Here is a 20142-nt window from a genome sequence, read left to right as displayed (position 1 = left end):
ATGCCTAATTTTTGGGGCCTGTACTCCACTGGCCTACAGTAAAATTGTTATTCAGTGACTGTAGCTGGCCAGCTAGGACCTGTCCTAGGTTGCTAGCATAGCCTTATATGTGTAAACAGCTAAACCCGCTAATAACCTTAATACAGTTCCTATGTTTATGTGTTAAAGAAAAAAGCAGAGTTATTTACTGTGACATCATGTTTTGGATGTCATATTACTGTTATATTTTGTGTTCACAGAAGCAGAAAAAGATAATATGCCTTTAAAATTAATTTTGTAATGTAAGGTAAGCTCAGTGACAGCAGAAACAACAGAAAGTATAGTGTTAATCTGTTCTTGCTGGACAGAAGTCTAGACCAAATCACAGCTAGCTTCTCACACAGCAAGAGTTTTCACCAATCACAGCCAGCCTCACACACAGCCTGTCTGGGAATTCCCCCAGCTCCTGCTGCTATAATCATTATTCACCAGAGACAGGAGTTGAAGAGACATTCACTCCACTGAGAGCTAAATTTTTATGGGAACAAGAGGCCAATATAGCTATTTAAAACAGTTATAAAGTGTTCATATTGTTAGTATTGTGTTTAGAACTGTATACTAAACTATATATATATATATATATATATATATATATATATGTGTTTACTTACAGTTCCACCAATTGCAACCATACAAATTCAATTGCAAGCATACAATTGCAAGCATTCAGATTCCATATTGCAATCCAAATTGCATACAACCATACCAGATCATACTCAACCAATCTGCAAATAGTCACTGCTAACTGCAAGTGAACTATTAGTTAGACCTCAGATATACCTCTCAGAGAGATCATAAAGTGCTTAAATAACTTAAAGTGAGACTAGAGATACTCAAGAGAAATATATCAACCATTTTATGTTGAATGACAAGATTGAACAGTTGAACCACCATCTTAATTATACCGCCATTTTGTGATATCTTTTCAACACGTGTTTTGTACATGGACTATCTGCTGCGGAGGTGGCAGTGTTATATATGAAGAAAAGTTAAAGTTAATTAAGAAGTTATTTGAAGCATTTGAAGCAGTTTCCAAAGAACGGCGCTAGAGGAATTACAGAGTAATAGACAGTCTGGTTAGACTAAAAGTTAGAGCTATCAAAATTCTTCCAATGCCACAGCGCAAAAAGCACTTCATAGTGCTGCGCCTGCCACAGTGACCGCCTAATGTACCTCCAGCCACATAATCACTTGTTCTTTTCTGTCAGGTGAATGCCTAATTTTTTGATCCTGTACTCCCGTGGCCTAAAATACTAATTTTCTAGGCTCCAGCAGGGCACATTTTTTATAGTTTCCCTTTAAGATGCATAAAAATGGCCCCTGATTAAAATACATATTTTTTGTGGGAATTTTTGGCATTGATCCCCCTCTGGTATGTCACTGTCCATGTTGTGGGACTATTTGTGCACTTCTAGTAAATATTTGGTGGCTGCAAATATGACCTGAATGTTTTTCAGGTTCGCCTCCATTAAAGTGATCCCTCCAGCCTGGAGAAACAAGGAATTGATTGTTATAGAGGAAAACTACCCCTTATGCAACTTTTGGGAACTAACCTGAACCATTGTAGAAGCCGCCTTGCTGTAAATGACTTTTGCGCACATTGATAACCTTTGGATCAGCTTCAGTAAAGTACTGGGAATTTGTTAAGAGAACTGGTCTCATTGTGCGAACTTATCACCTATTTGCACCTTATGGTGCTGGCGTCACGAACACCAGGGACCCTGCCTCCACGGCACCTTAAACCCATTCCACCATGGGCACCTCAACCACCATCTCTGGCAGGAGTCCCTGGACAACAGAGTGTGACCCGAAGGAACTGGCGCTGTCCTTCCATTCACTGCACGCCGGCCCAGGGAGCTCTGCTACTACCCCCATCGGCCCACCATAACTTACATATTGCCCCTGCGGACCGGTCACTGCAGTTGTGTCCATCTCAGCTTCCTCATTGGGTCCAGCATAATATTGTGCGTCAGCAGCTTTTGCTTCCTTCTTGTGGTCTGATATTAAATCATTTTTTTCTATATTTTCCAGCATTGCAGATTTGTCTCTAAAGAAGTCAATGCAGATTAGAGCTCTTCCAAGAGAGAAAAATCGGCCTCAGCAGTGCCACCTAGTGGAAGATACTTGGCTACCTCCACTAGGTGGCGATACAGAGAAAGCTTTCTTTCTCTATGTAGAGATAATCTGCATTTCCTTTTTCCCAGGGAGCATTGCAGGGTCTATAACGCTCCCTATGCCAGTTCTGGAGCTCACCAGAAGGATAAACAATATCCCAGATGAATAAAGGAGTCAATATATTGGTCCAAAATAGTACTGCGGTCAGATAGGTTATTCAGTCATATTTCTTTGTGTTCCCTTGGTTTCACATGAGTTTGGATGCTTAAGGGTCCCTAGACACACAAATTTGGACTGGGGTTCACTTATCAGTTAAAAAAATGCCATAAAACATGCTTTCGTTTTTTTTTTTCATACCATACGTGGTTTTGTGGCTTTTTAGACATTTTTGTTGATATTTTTTTTAATTGTTTTGGAAATACGTCAGAAAAAAATAAAATAAAGACGATTAGAAATGTCTGACACTGGTGGGAAGAACATGACCAAGACCTCTAAGTCCTACCCTGGCCCCCTAATTCCCCAGACTTGAACACAATTGAGCATCTGTAGGACCACCTCGATGGTCATGTTCTCTCCATGGATCCTTCCCATGCCCCCTCCAGCAGTTGTGGGATGCACTGCAGTCACCATGGCTCCAGACATCTATGACAACCTACCAAGACATTATTGAGTCCCTCCCAACCCGTCTAGCTGCTGTCCGTGCTGCACATTACTACATGGATATTAGCTGGTGCTTATAAAGGTTACTCGGCTGTGTATATGTTCCCTACCATGACGATAAACCAAATGAATAGGAAGTACATGGACAGGCCTGGTCCATATAAGCAAAACAGGGGACCCCTTCTATGACATTCGTATACATGGCTGGACCAAGGTTAGTGGAGGGCCCTTGGCAAAACATCTGGTGGAAGCTTGAATGTCCAATTCTGAAACCAGACCTGGCTTGACCTCATATTACCGGGGCATCACAAAGTTAATGAATTTGAATGCATGCACCAACTTGGGGTGTAACCATGCAATGTACTGGAGTGTGTGTTGACTTGCTGGTCCCACTTTGTAGGCCTTTTCGGGCCATTCTCACCTCCTGCCTGCTCCCTTAGAGCACACGCTCTCTCCTCGGCTCTTAAAGAGCCAGTGTGCAGCCTAATTAGTCCTCAGCCGATGGCTGCTGTCCCTGGGTTATTTAGGGCGCCTTCCCCTATGAAAAGGTACCCAAGCAATAAGGTTCTTAGCTTGCTAGTACCGGCAAAGGTGTTTGTGTCTTCTGAGCTCCCACACCTCACCTCTGCCTGTTTGTCGTATTGACCCTGTGCTGCCTGCCCTGACCGTTGGCCTGTTTAAGGATTGAACAAACTTTCCCTGCCCTGACCTAAGCCTGCCCACAGACTACACTCTAGTGTGTCCACTCGGTGCAGTGTCTCTTGACCCGCCTGAGTCAGCTGTCATTTAACGGAGCAGACTCCAAATCGGTAGAGGCCTGGTGGTTGCCCTGCAGCAAAGTCCAGGACCCTGTATTGAGGTGGAAGGGCAAAGACCAGGAGTATGACTTAGATAATGCCATTCGCAGTAGCCCCAAGCCAAATCCATTCAGTGACACAGTAGATCCACACTCGATTGTGTTACAATATGGGGCTCACAATCTAAATTCTAAAGTAACCTATCTGGTTGTTTTTGGAGTGTGGGAGGAAACTGGAAGTGGAAACCCATACAAACATGGGAAAGCATACAAACATCATGCAAATGTTACCCTTGGTGGCCTCAAACCCAGGATCCAAAGGCAACAGTGAGTCGTCATGGTTCTGTCCATACAGACATACAGTATACCATGCAAAATACCCATCCATATACTTCAGGATGCTGTACTAGGCACCCTTTTTTCCACCACACTCTTGCATTCATTGAGTTTTGCAGGGCTTCAGCAGCCGCTGACTTCTGGTCAATGATATCGGTAGATGTAAAAACTGGATGACGGATTAAAGAGAATTATTTTATGTTCTCTACTCTAAATGCTAATCTCTTCTCTGGACCTGTCTGTAGTCTCATAGCTCGGCCTGTCCTGTGAGACTGGAGATGAAAGGCAGGAGAAGAAGCAATGGTAATGTAAGTAGACAGCCGTCTGCTTCTTATGAAATATACATAGTATAGCCAGCTTATAGATTGAACCCGTACTGAGTAGTAAAATGGACCGGGCAGTGCAGAACAATATGCAAAATCCATTAACATTCCCATCATCTGGCATCCAGTAGTCCAGAAACCCCGAAAGCCTGGCACTTGTTTGTAACACAGACCATTCAGAAAATAGTATAAAAATCGTATAAATCAGAAAACGATAGCCGGGAGTCCCATAGAGAAGGAAATGAGCAGTAGCATGCATGGTCAGCCATGAATCCATTTATTCGAGGACCCACCTTCTCATGACCAGTGGAGGTCCCAGCGGTTGGACGCTCATCAATTATATACTTGACAAGGCACAAACAACATTATATTGTTGCTTCTCGAGTTTTATATACTTTTTTATGGCAGTCTGATCATCTGGTATTTAGTAGTGTTGAGCAAATCATTTAGATCCGAATTTCAAGGAAAATTAGATTTGCCGTGAAGCCGAATTTCCACGTGCTTCGTGGTAACAAATCGTTTTTCCCCTGAAATCATGCTTCTGAGCGTGAAGAGCTGGCCGCCGCCATCTTGATTGAAGATCTCGCATGAAATCCTGTGTGAGGTGACATATGACATCACCACGCAGGCTGACGCGATGACGTCATCACGGGCCGCGCAGGACTTTGTGCTAGACCTTCAATCAAGAAGGCGGTGGCCGGCTCTTCGCAATCAAATGGATCAGGCAAGTAGGATTTTGTTTTATTTATTTTTTATTTCACACTTTAATGTTAATGTCAGATTCTGCGATCAGCGATGAAAGCAGCACCTGAGGGGTACAATGACAGGGAACGGCGCAATCACCGCTCCCTTTATTGCACCCACTATTTACAAAAAAATGCGCTTCGTGACAAAGTAATTAGTCACAAAGCAAACTTTTTTGTAAAATTCGGCAAAGCAGACGATACTTTGCTCATCACTATTTAAAAGGTTTCATGAAAAGGGTAGGTTAGGGGGATTACTGGAAGGACTATTAGATCCATGGGTGTCCGAGCATTATGACCCCCACCGTTCACAAGAACGGCAGCCCTGTACCCCGAAATAAGTGGAAGAGTGGTCATGTATATGCAGTACCGATCCATTAATTCTCACTAGACAGCTGGTGACAGCCGAGTACAGCGCTCTACCATCTCTGGCAGTCCCATAGAAATGAATGGCAGGACACATACATGACCACCGCACCATTCAAATGGGGGAACATGGAGCCCCTGTTCTCCTGATCTGCAGGGGGCCCTCCGCTGATCAGACACTTATTCCCTATCCAGTTGTTTTAAAGAGCACCCGTCCCTTCTCCTGACAGGTCCGTTTTAGTAACTACTTTCATTCCCCATGTAATAACAATTCTGGAGCATCTATTCTTATGACTCTATGTTTTGAATTGCTAGCAGTTTGCAATAAAGGTCCAGATGGGTGTTACCAGTTGGGGATGTGTCTCTGCACAGTCTGATTCTGGTAGCCCTATTTGGATAGTGCCAGACTGTGCAGGGCGACAACCCCAACTGGTAACACCCAACTGGACCGTCACTGATAACTGCTGGTAATTTATTCATATTGTAATTTTTAGCAGGAATAATATAGGAATGGCACAACCCATAGCCATAAAAATAGATGCCCCTGAATTGTCATTACATGCAAGTAGAGATGAGCGAATTTCTGCTTATGAAACTTGTTCACACTTCGTTTGTTGGTTAAAGGTGAATTGCGTTATGGATTCCAGTACCACGGACCTTAACGCAATTATGACTGAATGCATAACGGAATGCCTTTAGAGACATTCCGTTATTAATTCCATCATAATAAAAGTCTATGGGCTGCAAAACGGATCCAAAGGAGTCCTCCCCTGCATAACGGAAACAGGACGTGAATGAACACTGCGTCATACTTCATTTCTTCTGTGGTGGCGCTGCAGGGAAACTGAAGACCTACTGCCAGATTTCCCCACAGATCACAGCTGATCACTGGAGGTCCAGGCAGGGGCGTAGCTAAAGGCTCATGGGCCCTGGTGCAAGAATTCAGCTTGGGCCCCCCTTCCCTCTGTGCTTTGAGGCCAGTGGCAGGGGAGGAGAAAATTGAAACGGCACCACCCAAGCCAAATCTTGACCTAACCCCTTCTCTCTAGCCAGAGGTGTAACTTGACCAGCATGCGCCTTCTATAATACCGGTGTCTTCTTATGAAGCTCCAATCATCTTGGGGACTGGGATAGGTGAGTATTACTTTTTTATTTTATTAAAACTACAGGGCAGCACTATTGTGGGGGACACTAAGGGGGGCACCACTACTGTAAGGGGGGCACTAAGGGTGCCACACTATTGTATAGGTGGCCTTGTAAGGCTGCACAAAGGGCCAATACTATTCTAAGGGGCATTAAAGGGGCAACATTATTGCAAGACGGTCACTAAGGGTACTTTCACACTTGCGGCAGGACGGATCCGACAGGCTGTTCACCCAGTCGGATCCGTCCGCTACGGCAGTTTGCGGTGAGAGGCCGCCGGACTAAAAAGTTGGACATGCAGTACTTTTAGTCCGGCGGCCTTTCGCCGTGCTGCGCCGAAGCTCCGCCCCCGTCCCCATTATAGTCAATGGGGACGGAGTGGCGGTCCGGCGAAATAGCGGAAGGACGGATCCGACAGGGTGAACAGCCTGTCGGATCCGTCCTGCCGCAAGTGTGAAAGTAGCCTTAAAGGAAGCGAAATTGTGAGGAGGGCACTACTGAGTCATCCTTACTGTGAGCAGCACTTATAAAATGTGTGGGGCACAGCAATGTGTTAATAGGGCAATACTTCCAGCATTAACAAGGACAGAACATGCAGGATCAAGTTGCATCAAAGCCTCCCACTGAACTGGTGAGCACATATGAAGTCACAGTCCAGTCCCAGCCAAATAGGTGTCAGCTATCCAGGGAACGGATGTAACCATGTGCTGCTCCCCATACAGAGACAGCTCCTCACACACAGAGACCCCTCCTCATATTCAGACAGCTCCTCATACACAGGTTGCTGACCGTGATCTCCAAGTCTCTGCTCGTCACGCCACCACCCTCACCTCCCTCACTCACGAGTCGCATCTTCTCCTCCACTTCTGGCCATTACTGCCACGGGAGCGGGAATACTCCCTCCTCTGACTGAGCCTGCACCTGCATACACTGCTCTGCCTCCGCCTCTCTGAACTTAGCTGCCGGCGCCGCCTGCAGCGCACAAGTATTGTAAACTACCCGGGCCAGGGCTTTACTCCTTATCTCCTGGGGGGCCCCTGACTTAGGAGCCCGGTCGCAATTGCGACCGCTGCGACCCCTATAGCTACGCCACTGGGTCCAGGCAGGAGAAGACATTGTGATCTACTTAAGTTGTGACTGTATGTAAAAAAAAAAAAAAAAGACAATGCTTTTAAGGCATAATCTTCACTAAGGCCTGATGCACACGACCGTATGTATTTTGCGGTCTGTAAAAAACAGATTTGCAAATAATACAGATCTGTGTGCATTCCGTATTTTGCGGAACTGAACAGCTGGCTCTTCATAGAACAGTAATATCCTTGTCCGTAATGCGGACAATAATAGGACATGTTCTATTTTTTTGCGGAAGGGAAATACAGACATACGGAAAGGAATGCACACGGAGTAACTTCTGTTTTTTTTTGCGGACCCATTGAAGTGAATGGTTCCGCATACGATCTGCAAATAAATGGAACGGACACAGAAAGAAAATACGTTTGTGTGCATGAGCCCTAAGATTGAGACAAGGTTCAAGGAAGTAAATACATTATGTTGTAACTTACCTCTTCTTCTCTATGGTATTCGGAGATCAGATTGAAAGGCACAGTATACAGCGTACTAGACATCACCCCAAAGAGCGAACACAGGGCCAGTGTAGAATAAACGTTGGGGAACAACCCTATGAAGCCGGTTCCTAATCCAAAAAGGAGGTAGCCAACAAAGTAAAGGCCCTTTAATCCAATGTAGGGTAGAAGAGCCTTCTGTAAGTCTGCAAAGAAAAAAGTTGAAGAAATAATTTAAACTCATTAGGACTGGTAATGCCACAAAATATTTGCATTTAGTCCAATAACATTTCTCCAAAAATGTGCCTAAAAACTTTCTGTAATTGGTCACTTACATTTTTTCTAAAATTTAGTTGCTTCTTATCAATCTTCGATGTTTAGGAGTTCAAATTTATAAAATGTATTGAGCAAATTTTTAGTCACGTTGCTTTACTTTTATTTTACAGATCTGGAGCTTTATAATAATGTGTCTGCTCAGCAGGAGTGGACTGGCCACAGACCTTACAGGGAAATGATCTCTCAGCAGTAATTAACGCTGTGAGAATCAGGTACTCGTGTACCCGGCCAGCGGCCGCACATGTCCTCCTGAATTCAACTGCTGTGGCCCATGTGACAGACCCCTCAGTACTCAGGAAGAGTATGTCCGCCTCTGTATTCTTCCTTAGTCAGGAAATATTGCAAACCGCTTATCTGTAGCTCCCAGTTTTCCCCAGTCACTGGTGTAGGTGAAATAAAGTTTGCTTTATTGAGCAACTGCACAAACTTATATACAGAAATTGTTCAGATGAAACTGCAATCCCATCCCATCACATCCCCCTTCCCCTCCCCGGACATTCTGTCTGCACCACACCACAGGGGTCTATCTGCTAAAATAGCTCCAGATAGCCCCAGCAGGAGCCTGGCCAAAATGTCATTGTCCCGAGCTCTTTCAGAGTACAATGGGAGATAACGAAAGGGGGGTCCTGACAGTCTATTGATAACAAGTGTGACACAGTGAGGGGTTGTGTCTGGCAAGGCAGGTATTTTCCTCCCAGCATGTGCGGCTGGGCTGGTTTCCAGCCAGATGAGGTCAAATACCGAAGCGGAGTTTAAGTGCCGGTCCGGGTTTTGGCAGCACCTGGCTGTCCTTAAATAGGCAGCAGGGCTCGGCAGAGAGGTCTCTGTTTTTGGGATCTGAGGCTTTGTGCCATGCTGGAGGGCTGATAGACGCATGCTGGGGAAACAGGCCCCCTAAAGCCTGCTGTGGGCTACTGGAGACAGAACTGCCAGCAAGGTGACTTGTGTTGTATGAACTTTCCATTGTGTTTGAATTAACACCAAGACTGCAAAGTTACGTTCTGTTTTGTGCAATTGCCTCAAGTGTGAATAAACACTGACGTTTTGAGTTAAGAACTTGTATTTTGCCTCTGTACTGCGCCCGCTTACCCCATCTACCAGAGCGAAACCCCACACAAGTTACACAGTATAACATAATTACACATATCCAACAACAATACACATTTAACTCAAACTGATGACCATGTCATCAAATAGCTCCCCCAAGTTAAAGGATGGCAGACCCGGTGAGACCCTCTACGGGTCCACTTGGGGATGTCCATGTTAGTCACCCTTCCAGTTCTGTTTGGAGAGATAGTCCATCAGCATTCACATTCTGTTTCCCAGGCCGATCTTAGATTGTGAAAGTGAACGGCTGTAGGGACAGACTCCACTGCAACAGCCGTCCATGTGCCCCGGACACACGGTTCAACCAAACAAGGGGGATCATCAAAATCCTAGGTCCGTAGTCGCTAGGAAGGAGACTGGCCCTCAGGCTTCTCCAGCAGGCCCAGTGACTGTTCAGTCCACATCTCACCTCCTAAGCCCCGTGCTCCATATTTTAATCAGAGACAACTGAAGGAGGAGGACAGGAAATGGCAGCCATTGATGGCCACTACAGAGGGACAGCTTTTAGGGCAATATATTGTTCTGCACTGTGGTATCATATGGTTAACCTACAATGTGGGTTGTGTGTCACAAACATGCATGCTGTACACTGGACATCCTTAGAAGAAGGTGGAAGAAAGGTAGAAACCTGGTGCACACAGACTGGGAATTACATTGAGGAACAATATCCAGGTAGGATGTTGTAACCCTATCCCAATCTCTTGTATAATCATGGGGTGTCAGCCATGTGCTATAGTGGCAGGAGTTTCTCCAATATTGTATTGTGTTGCAGGCCAGTGATTGCTATTTATTTACTTTTACTACTTTGTATGTGGTCTGTTTTTATATATTTTTTTTTATTAGTTATTATTATTATTCACTTATCCTGTGTGGCGAAAATAACCTCGCCCCTGGGTTTTGGAGGGCCCTGGTTGCCAGCCTCTTGCCCCAGGATTATGGGCCCTCTCATCAGCCCATGCAAAACTTAAACCCCATGGCGATTTGACTGTGTTTGTGGCATCTGAGCACTCAGATCCAAGCCATATGGGGATATGTGGGGTTTTGAGGTGCGACAGAACCATCTGTCTTTGGAATTTGATTTGTATGTTATGTGAGGGTACCCAGATAGCTAATAATATGCACTCAGACTTGAGCTGTCTGAGATATGTTAAATGTCTGTGTTTACTGTAAGGGTTGTGACATTTTATGTTTAAATGGTGATTCCTGTCCTGTTGTCCCCACATGTGTATTGTCGATTTCCCTTTGTCCTGAGAGATAATTGAATTACTCCTCAGGTGTCTCCAGGGCAGAGAGGAGGAAACCATGATGCATTGTGGGGATGTCTTGTGTCTGTGTATCCTGAATTGCTGCATATCTGTCCTGTGTCACAGTCTTCCTTCTGGTCCCCTAGGGGTGTGTCCACCAGATGGGGACCTGCATAAATACGGGCGGGTAGCCCTCAATAAAGAGTTCCTGTTTTACACTCAACATAGAGCCCCGTCTCATGTGTGTGGGGATTGCTATACTTGTATACTCCCCTGGCTATTACTCCTAGCTCTTGTAAAAGCTGTTCCTGTTCCTGGTTCCCGTGGTGGTATCGGTGTCGAGCGGAGTGCTTGGAGTCCTCGGGAGGCACTGGGAGCATTTATCAACGGAGGTACCCGGTCGGGGTGCTAGGAGATCCGTTACATCCTGCGTAAGCTTATTTATTCTCACATATTTTGAATTCATGTTATAAAACATATAGTCAGGAGTCCAAGCAGAAAAGGGTGGGGTCGCATAGGATAGAGCATGATATCTGGTTCTGTGTAGCTTGGGGTATTCTGGGGACAGCCTTCTTCAGTATATCAACCCACAGGGAAGCAAGCATATAGACTTCGCCAAGGGGTGAAGGGGGCATTTGTCATGTGTGCCATGACAAGGGGTAACTACACAATATGAGGCAAGTTTTTTTTTTTTTTATATTTTATGTATATTACTAACTCACCACCAGTATTTAAGCTGTGTGATTTGTAACGCACTAACTCAGTTGCAGTCACTAATAGCCGTAACCCTGCTATATGCATCGGTGAAAACACTGATGCGGGCGCATTAACCCTTGCGCTGCCACGGTCAGTGCTGACTGCAGCATGTGCGGTATCCTGCCGGGTGCAGGGTGTCCATCGGGTCCCCGCACTGCTGTGAAAGGGACCCGATGGCAGGGATGCATTGTGGCTGCCTTCCGTGAGAGCCTGTGAGATCCAGCCCCCTGGATCTCACAGGCAGTTAGCTATAAGTGTATTACAGTGAGTAATACACTTACAGCCAATGCATTACAATGTATTGTAATGCATTGTAAAGGGGATCAGACCCCCAAAAGTTGAAGTCCTAGAGTGAAAAAAAGCTAAAAAAAAAATAGAGTTTTACAAAAAAAGTTTAAAGTAAAAAAATAATAATAATTTCCTTTTCACAAAATAAAGTAAAACATTTTTTTTTTAAATTAAGAAAAACTGTGTAAAAAAAAGCTATTTTCTGGTCACCTTGCCTCACAAAAAGTATAATACCAAGTGATCAAAAAATCTTTTGTACCCCAAAATAGTACCAGTCATCTCATCCTGCAAAAAATGAGCCCCTACCTAAGACAATCGCAAAAAAAAATAAAAAAGGGTTTTCAGAAAATGGCAACACAAAAACAAGATTCTATTCTGTTCAAAAAGGATTTCACTGTGTAAAACTTAACAAAAATAAATGATAGACATATTAGGTATCTATAACAACCTGCTCTATAAAAATATCATTATATGCCCCCTCAGGTGAATGCTGTAAAAACATAAAATAAAATAAAAAAAAATATATATATATATATATATATATATATATATATATATATATATATATATATATACTGCGTGCAGAATTATTAGGCAAATGAGTATTTTGACCACATCATCCTCTTTATGCATGTTGTCTTACTCCAAGCTGTATAGGTTCGAAAGCCTACTACCAATTAAGCATATTAGGTGATGTGCATCTCTGTAATGAAAAGGGGTGTGGTCTAATGACATCAACACCCTATATTAGGTGTGCATAATTATTAGGCAACTTCCTTTCCTTTGGCAAAATGGGTCAAAAGAAGGACTTGACAGGCTCAGAAAAGTCAAAAATAGTGAGATATCTTGCAGAGGGATGCAGCACTCTTAAAATTGCAAAGCTTCTGAAGCGTGATCATCGAACAATCAAGCGTTTCATTCAAAATAGTCAACAGGGTCGCAAGAAGCGTGTGGAAAAACCAAGGCGCAAAATAACTGCCCATGAACTGAGAAAAGTCAAGCGTGCAGCTGCCAAGATGCCACTTGCCACCAGTTTGGCCATATTTCAGAGCTGCAACATCACTGGAGTGCCCAAAAGCACAAGGTGTGCAATACTCAGAGACATGGCCAAGGTAAGAAAGGCTGAAAGACGACCACCACTGAACAAGACACACAAGCTGAAACGTCAAGACTGGGCCAAGAAATATCTCAAGACTGATTTTTCTAAGGTTTTATGGACTGATGAAATGAGAGTGAGTCTTGATGGGCCAGATGGATGGGCCCGTGGCTGGATTGGTAAAGGGCAGAGAGCTCCAGTCCGACTCAGACGGCAGCAAGGTGGAGGTGGAGTACTGGTTTGGGCTGGTATCATCAAAGATGAGCTTGTGGGGCCTTTTCGGGTTGAGGATGGAGTCAAGCTCAACTCCCAGTCCTACTGCCAGTTTCTGGAAGACACCTTCTTCAAGCAGTGGTACAGGAAGAAGTCTGCATCCTTCAAGAAAAACATGATTTTCATGCAGGACAATGCTCCATCACACACGTCCAAGTACTCCACAGCATGGCTGGCAAGAAAGGGTATAAAAGAAGAAAATCTAATGACATGGCCTCCTTGTTCACCTGATCTGAACCCCATTGAGAACCTGTGGTCCATCATCAAATGTGAGATTTACAAGGAGGGAAAACAGTACACCTCTCTGAACAGTGTCTGGGAGGCTGTGGTTGCTGCTGCACGCAATGTTGATGGTGAACAGATCAAAACACTGACAGAATCCATGGATGGCAGGCTTTTGAGTGTCCTTGCAAAGAAAGGTGGCTATATTGGTCACTGATTTGTTTTTGTTTTGTTTTTGAATGTCAGAAATGTATATTTGTGAATGTTGAGATGTTATATTGGTTTCACTGGTAAAAATAAATAATTGAAATGGGTATATATTTGTTTTTTGTTAAGTTGCCTAATAATTATGCACAGTAATAGTCACCTGCACACACAGATATCCCCCTAAAATAGCTTAAACTAAAAACAAACTAAAAACTACTTCCAAAAATATTCAGCTTTGATATTAATGAGTTTTTTGGGTTCATTGAGAACATGGTTGTTGGTCAATAATAAAATTTATCCTCAAAAATACAACTTGCCTAATAATTCTGCACTCCCTGTATATATATATATATATATATATATATATATATATATATATATATATATATACACATATACACACACACACACACACACTCACCTAAAGAATTATTAGGAACACCATACTAATACGGTGTTGGAGCTCCTTTTGCCTTCAGAACTGCCTTAATTCTATGTGGCATTGATTCAACAAGGTGCTGATAGCATTCTTTAGAAATGTTGGCCCATATTGATAGGATAGCATCTTGCAGTTGATGGAGATTTGAGGGATGCACATCCAGGGCACGAAGATCCCGTTCCACCACATCCCAAAGATGCTCTATTGGGTTGAGATCTGGTGACTGTGGGGGCCATTTTAGTACAGTGAACTCGTTGTCATGTTCAAGAAACCAATTTGAAATGATTCGAGCTTTGTGACATGGTGCATTATCCTGCTGGAAGTAGCCATCAGAGGATGGATACATGTTCTCATTCTGTTTACGCCAAATTCGGACTCTACCATATGAATGTCTCAACAGAAATAGAGACTCATCAGACCAGGCAACATTTTTCCAGTCTTCAACAGTCCAATTTTGGTGAGCTCGTGCAAATTGTAGCCTCTTTTTCCTATTTGTAGTGGAGATGAGTGGTACCCGGCGTTGCTCTTCTATCAGCTTGAATCAGTCGGCCCATTCTCCTCTGACCTCTAGCATCCACAAGGCATTTTTGCCCACAGGACTGCCGCATACTGGATGTTTTTTCCTTTTCACACCATTCTTTGTAAACCCTAGAAATGGTTGTGCGTGAAAATCCCAGTAACTGAGCAGATTGTGAAATACTCAGACCGGCCCGTCTGGCACCAACAACCATGCCACGCTCAAAGTTGCTTAAATCACCTTTCTTTCCCATTCTGACATTCAGTTTGGAGTTCAGGAGATTGTCTTGACCAGGAGCACCCCCTTAAAATGCATTGAAGCAACTGCCATGTGATTGGTTGACTAGATAATTGCATTAATGAGAAATAGAACAGGTGTTCCTAATAATTCTTTAGATAAGTGTATAAATATATATAAAACTATATAACTATAACAAAACAGCCTTTTTTTTTCACCTTGCCTCACAAAAAGTTTAATACCAAGCGATCACAAAAAGTCATATGTACCCCAAAATGGTTCCAATTAAATCACCTCATCCCACAAAAAATGAGCCCCCACATAAGATAATCACTTAAAAAAATAAAAGCCAATGGCACCCATAAACCTATCCATCAAAATCTGTGCTGCAAAAGCCATATGGCCATGTAACCTCACAGCAGTTCACCACAACATATGGGGTGTTACTGTATTCAGGAGAAAATGGGTAACAAATGATGGGGTGCTTTTTCTCCTGTTGCCCCTTTTGAAAATAAAAAAATTGGGGCTAAAGCAACATTTTATTGGAAGAAACGAAACTTTTCATTTTTACAGCCAAGGGGGTCAAAGCGTAAAACGCTTAGGGGGTCAAAGTGCCCAGTACCCCCCTTAATATATTCTTAAAGGGTGTAGTTTCCAATATGGGTCACTTTTTGAGGGTTTCCACTGTAGCAAAATCCATATGGCGCTCCTTTCCTTCTGACCACTAGAGCAATTTACCGTCACATATGGGGTATTTATGTAAACTGCAGAATCAGAGTACCGGTAATATATATTGAGGTTTATTTTGCTGTTAACCCTTGCTGTGCAGCAAGAAAAAAAAAAATCTACCAAAAAAGTTAAATTTTAAAAGGTCCCCTCCATTTACCTTTAATTCTTGTGGAACACCTCAAGGGTTAACAAAGTTTGTAACATCAGTTTTGAACAATTTGAGGGGTGAAGTTTCTAAAAATTGGGTCATTTATGGGTGGTTTCCATTACGTAAGCCCCTAAAAATCACTTTATAACTGAATTGGTGCTTAAAAAAATGGTTTTGGAAATTTTGTTGAAAATTTTTAAAATTGCTTCTAAACTTCTAAGCCTTATAACGTCCTAAAAAAATAAAATGACATTTACAAAATTATGCGAACATAAAGCAGGCATATGGGGAATGTTGATCGATAACCATTTTATGAGGTATTAATATCTGTCTTAAAAGTAGAGAATTAAAAATTTAGAAAATTATTGGTAAATTTTGGATTAATTTTATAAATAAAGGTGAAATACACTCACCTAAAGAATTATTAGGAACACCTGTTCTATTTCTCATTAATGAAATTATCTAGTCAACCAATCACATGGCAGTTGCTTCAATGCATTTAGGGGGGTGGTCCTGGTCAAGACAATCTCCTGAACTCCAAACTGAATGTCAGAATGGGAAAGAAAGGTGATTTAAGCAACTTTGAGCTTGGCATGGTTGTTGGTGCCAGACGGGCCGGTCTGAGTATTTCACAATCTGCTCAGTTACTGGGATTTTCACGCACAACCATTTCTAGGGTTTACAAAGAATGGTGTGAAAAGGGAAAAACATCCAGTATGCGGCAGTCCTGTGGGCAAAAATGCCTTGTGGATGCTAGAGGTCAGAGGAGAATGGGCCGACTGATTCAAGCTGATAGAAGAGCAACGTTGACTGAAATAACCACTCGTTACAACCGAGGTATGCAGCAAAGCATTTGTGAAGCCACAACACGCACAACCTTGAGGCAGATGGGCTACAACAGCAGAAGACCCCACCGGGTACCACTCATCTCCACTACAAATAGGAAAAAGAGGCTACAATTTGCACGAGCTCACCAAAATTGGACTGTTGAAGACTGGAAAAATGTTGCCTGGTCTGATGAGTCTCGATTTCTGTTGAGACATTCAAATGGTAGAGTCCGAATTTGGCGTAAACAGAATGAGAACATGTATCCATCCTCTGATGGCTACTTCCAGCAGGATAATGCACCATGTCACAAAGCTCGAAACATTTCAAATTGGTTTCTTGAACATGACAATGAGTTCACTGTACTAAAATGGCCCCCACAGTCACCAGATCTCAACCCAATAGAGCATCTTTGGGATGTGGTGGAACGGGAGCTTCGTGCCCTGGATGTGCATCCCTCAAATCTCCATCAACTGCAAGATGCTATCCTATCAATATGGGCCAACATTTCTAAAGAATGCTATCAGCACCTTGTTGAATCAATGCCACGTAGAATTAAGGCAGTTCTGAAGGCAAAAGGGGATCCAACACCGTATTAGTATGGTGTTCCTAATTATTCTTTAGGTGAGTGTATATCGACTCAAATGTACCACTGTCGTGAAGTACAATGTGTCACGAGAAAACAGTCTCAGAATGGCTTGGATAAGTAAAAGCGGTCCAAAGTTATTACCACATAAAGCAGGGATGCACAACCTGCGGCCCGTGGGCCACATGAGGCCCTCAATACCATTCTATGTGGCCCCCAATCATCTGGTAGCAGACATGTATGTCTATGTCTTGTGGCTGCTCACATGAATCTTTCATGTATTGTCCCATTAGATGGGAGTAACTAGACATTTATGATTTATTGTATAACTTGACATTTATGATATATACTGTATGTTCAATATACCATAAATATAGTATTTCACTTGGTAATACCCCTTTAAAGTTTATTTTCGGGCCTTGGAATTGGTTCACGTTGACAATGTGGCCCCCAACCAGAAAAGGTTGTGCACCCCTGAAAAGGGACACGTCAGATTTGCAAAAATCGGCCTGGGATTTAAGGTGAAAAGTGGCCAGGTACTGAAAGGGTTAATAATAGCCTATTCTGCTCTATAAAAGGGAAAAAAAAAATCCCGGAGTGCTTATAAAACAGTCATTTACTGTGAAGAAGACATCTTAAGTAAACTTTACTTCGAGTCCATCAAACCTTCCACCTCAGTCAGGATAGAACACTGCTCCAGCAGAGATTAAAAGCTCTCCTTCAGCTATAGTCAAGATCAAAGCTTCTGAGACATGTCAGTTCCCATGAGGCTACATTAAATTGACTTGTGGAGGGATGAAAAAAATATATACAGTGTATATAATCAAGAAGAGCAAATGAAGGGCATCGAATAGAACATCTTCACTTGTAAAATGCTGTGTGACACAATTAAACTGCAATGAGAAGGTTTGTAGCTCATAACCAGCAAAATGATAAAAATTTATGGTGAAAACCAATCATCCTTCATTTCCAGAAACCAAAAACATCCAAAATTTGCTCTGAAAAAGGAGGTCAGCCATGTTTGTTACCATGCCTGGTGGAGGATGAGCTGCTGGCTATTTTGTGGGTCTGATCGCTGGTTTTTGCCCCCTGTATGATGGGAGTGGTGGATGACCATGCACACTGCCAGCCCATTCATCTCTATGGGACTGCGTTGGACTCTGTCTTCCACAGTCCTACAGAGATGAATGGTGTGGCAGTGTGCATGCTTGATCTTCATTCAATTCATACCAAGGAGGGGGATAACACAAGACCACAAGTCTCATGATCATCATCAGACAATTATTCTCTATCGTATGGAGAGGACACACACATTACAATTTTTTGACTTCCCCTTGAATAGTGTATACAAGAGCTTGGGCTCTTGAAACGCGCAAGCCTGAAGTTACGCTCTATGGATTTTAATAGTATACAATAAAAGTGAAGTTTTATATTTCATTGGCACTGGCCAAATTTCACCCAGGAACTGTAGTAGAGGGTGTAATATGCAGCCAACATCCCACTTGGACAGCCATACAGCTCCTTAGATGCTTCAGTCAATAGCAACCATGGCATCTAGGACGTCCAGCAAACTGTCAGGACATTGGCACTCTGCAACACAATTCCAGGGTGCCAATGGGTTACCATTGCTGTCAGGGGGTTAACAAAAACTTCATGTGGCATACCCGGTAGGGTATGCCCAAACAGCATGGCTGGCCGCATGTGACCAAGCCATAGCCATCCACAAAATCTTGGGTACAAAATCTTATTTCAAAATTGTGCCCCAGTTGGTTGACGTGGATGTGTGTGGCTTAGCCACATTGTCAGCCCATACTCTGAGGTCTCAGATTGCCTGTCGCTGATCATAATGCTTTGGGATACTTTAGTAATCAATTAATTCAGCGTCAATCTGTCTCCATTGAACAAAAACAAATTAAATCAAGATCAATTAAGTTTAAACTTTAAACATTTTATGGTGGTAGCCCATAGAATAAAGTTGACACAATATCTAAACCAAATCATGTACAGTGACCTCACATGGCCTAGGAAGAGGCCACGGCACCCATGTGTTGGACTCCCGCCGATCTGATATTAATGACCTGTCCTGAGGATAGGTCATCAATGTAAATTTCAGGCTAAGGGTACTTTCACACTAGCGTTTTTCTTTTCCGGCGCTGAGTTCCGTCCTAGGGGCTCAATACCGGAAAAGAACTCATTAGTTTTATCCTAATGCATTCTGAATGGAGAGCAATCCGTTCAGGATGCATCAGTTCAGTCCCTCTTACGTTGTTTGGCCGGAGAAAATACCGCAGCATGCTGCCATTTTCTCTCCGGCCAAAAATACTGATCACTTGCCGGATCCGGCATTAATTTCCATTGAAATGTATTAATGCCGGATCCGGTACTAAGTGTATCGGCAAAACGAATCCGGCTTTCTGGTCTGCGCATGCACAGACCTTTAAAAATGCAAAAAAGAAAAATTAATACTGGATCTGTTTTTCCGGATGACACTGGAGAGACAGATCTGGTATTTCAAATGCCATCAGTTTGCGTCCGGATTGCCGGATCCGACAGGCAGTTCCGGCGACGGAACTGCCTACCGGAATCCTCTGCCGCAAGTGTGAAAGTACCCTAACCCCTTTAAAAAAAAAAAAAAAAAAAAAAGGAAAAAATAATAATATATATTGAAAAATCAAATCACCCCTCTCCCAATTTTGCATATAAAAATGAACAATGAAGATGTAAACATCATTGGCATCCAAACTTATTAAAATACAGATGGAGCCATTTCTAGCTTCATTAAGCCTTTGAAAAGCATGGTGTAACGTGCTGCAACATTTATTTCATGTGCTACGAGTCTCAAAAAATAAATGGTTACATGTCCATAAACAAACATATATATCACGCCCTGTGAACATTATAACAGTATAAAAAATGGCCGATTTTGGTTTTTACAAGATCTTTGCTTGCTCCCAGTGAATTACAACAATCTTGTCTATATTGGTTCAAGTCTATATGTTCTTTTAAAGCAGAGTTTTGGACAGTCCCATTTTGTTCAAGGATCCCCTAA

General features: G+C 43.0%; 1 protein-coding gene across 1 annotated transcript in view; it reads right to left on the bottom strand.

Annotated features, from left to right (window-relative positions):
- Positions 1-8152: 8152 nt before the first annotated feature.
- The window catches only part of SLC45A2 (solute carrier family 45 member 2), a 77710-nt gene continuing 65720 nt past the window's right edge, over positions 8153-20142 (bottom strand). Inside the window, exon 5 of the mRNA XM_040420142.1 lies at positions 8153-8289. The gene's annotated coding sequence lies outside the window, so the exon portion shown is untranslated. The remainder of the gene's footprint in view (positions 8290-20142) is intronic.

This window comes from Bufo bufo, chromosome 2, assembly GCF_905171765.1.
Source record: "Bufo bufo chromosome 2, aBufBuf1.1, whole genome shotgun sequence".
In the NCBI taxonomy this organism is placed as follows: Eukaryota; Metazoa; Chordata; class Amphibia; order Anura; family Bufonidae; genus Bufo; species Bufo bufo.
This window is presented reverse-complemented; position numbering and strand designations above follow the sequence as displayed.